The 1,955-nt window shown below is 42.7% G+C and overlaps 1 pseudogene; it reads left to right on the plus strand.

The window, feature by feature from the left end:
* Positions 1-1,110: 1,110 nt before the first annotated feature.
* Positions 1,111-1,632, plus strand: LOC110308948 (T cell receptor alpha variable 9-2 pseudogene; annotated as a pseudogene).
* Positions 1,633-1,955: the final 323 nt, after the last annotated feature.

Raw genomic sequence — 1,955 nt, forward strand, 5'->3', positions numbered from 1 at the left:
GGAACAAAATAATCACAGGAGGTAGAGGGATGAAAGGATCTAGAAGGAAGAGAGGAGGGCGGGGAAGAATTGGGGGCAGGATCAGGTATAGGAAGAGATGGGAGAGAAATACAGATGGTCAGGAAATTGAACAGAAACATGTAGCAGTGGAAATGGGGAAGTAGGACTAGAAACTGCCAGACTTCAGTGAAGTGAGAAGTTCCTAGGACCCAACAGAGATGGCTTTAGCCAAAATAGTCACTAAAGGGGAGATAGAACCTGTAGAGACCACCTCCATTAGATAGGCACAGTCCCCAATTGAGGGATGGGGCCACCCACTCATCTCAAAAATTTACACCCAGAATTGTTCCTATCTAAAGGAAATTCAGGAACAAAAAAAAATGAAGAAGACTGAAGGAAAGTCAATTCCATCTGCAGACACCAAACCTAGACACTATTGCTGATGCCAAGAAGTGCTTGCTGACAGGAGCTTGGCATAGCAAGTATATGCAAACAGTTGTGAACATGGTAACAAGAAACTAGAAGAATTTCTATCATTTTTACACTTAATCTCAGAATTTTCTTAGTAGAAGCAAGGAAAGAGATTTATGTTTTAAATACATAGAGCTTTAATGTAAACACCGAGACAAGCCGAGTGCAGATGAAGGCAGAAAGTCAAGTCTGTTATGTAGACTTAGCTCACTGAGCAAGCTGGTTTATGTTAGCAGGACAAGTTTCAAGGGAGAAGGGGAACCTTTTCCAAAAATTCAAGTCACTCCATGGAATTGAATAACTTGTGTTTCTTCACCATTTCTGAAATTTGGGAATATTGAGTACTTTTTATAGAGTGTGACTTCTCTCCTGAAAAACTTTAATAAAAAATTCCATAAAATTGCTATTCTTTTAGAACAGAGAAAACATGACGTTTGAAGTACAAGAGATCTTTCAACTCTAACCAAGAGATCATTGCTTGGGTCTTTTAGCAAATGTTGCTACACTTAACTTGGTTTACTCTCTAGTCACTAGAGGGCGCAGCATCCCAACGCTCTAGCATTTCCTATACGAATTCAAGTTTAGACTACTTGCTTCTCTCTGTGTTTTCCACATGCTAAGAACATGAACACTGTCGAGATGGGTCTAAAGATGAACTCTTCTCCAGGCTTCATGACTGTGATGCTCCTCATATTCAGTAAGTAGAGTGACCTTAAACTTCTCACGTTTTTATGGCAGAAAAATTTTGAGCCCTAACTTCACCTAAGAGCTTGGTCTTTAATGACATTCATATCAGTTTTTGTTTTGTTTTGTTTTGCTTCCCCAGCAAGGGCCCATGGAGACTCAGTGACTCAGACGGAAGGTCAAGTGGTCCTCTCAGAAGAGGACTTTCTTACTATACACTGCAACTACTCAGCCTCAGGGTACCCAGCTCTGTTCTGGTATGTGCAGTATCCCGGAGAAGGTCCACAGCTCCTCTTTAGAGCCTCAAGGGACAAAGAGAAAGGAAACAGCAGAGGTTTTGAAGCTACATATGATAAAGGGACCACCTCCTTCCACTTGCGGAAAGCCTCAGTGCAAGAGTCAGACTCGGCTGTGTACTACTGTGCTCTGAGTGACACAGTGGCACAAACCACAGGGGGAGCTGAGCACAAACTCTGAGAAGCAGGGGGCTGGCTACTGAACATCTGGGATTGCTTTGGTTCTTCCTCTTTGTGTTATGTGACTCTCGGCGTTCTCTCATGGGCACAAAATTCATATGAACAGCCACAGCAGAAAGAACAAGAGGCAGACTCTTCCATACTCATCTGGACAGGGGCTAACCCAAAATCTGATGCAAAAATACCTCGTGCAGAGCTAAAGGAGCCTCACAGTAAAGCTCTGTGAGTAAGGAAGTCTGTGCAGATGAAGTCTGTCCTCCACATTTTCTTCCACAGCTCTGGTAGAACTAGCTGTATTTTATATTTGCAGGGAACAAGATGTGC

The sequence above is a fragment of the Mus caroli genome, unplaced genomic scaffold, assembly GCF_978045245.1.
Source record: "Mus caroli unplaced genomic scaffold, Mus_caroli_1 scaffold_12, whole genome shotgun sequence".
Taxonomy (NCBI): Eukaryota; Metazoa; Chordata; class Mammalia; order Rodentia; family Muridae; genus Mus; species Mus caroli.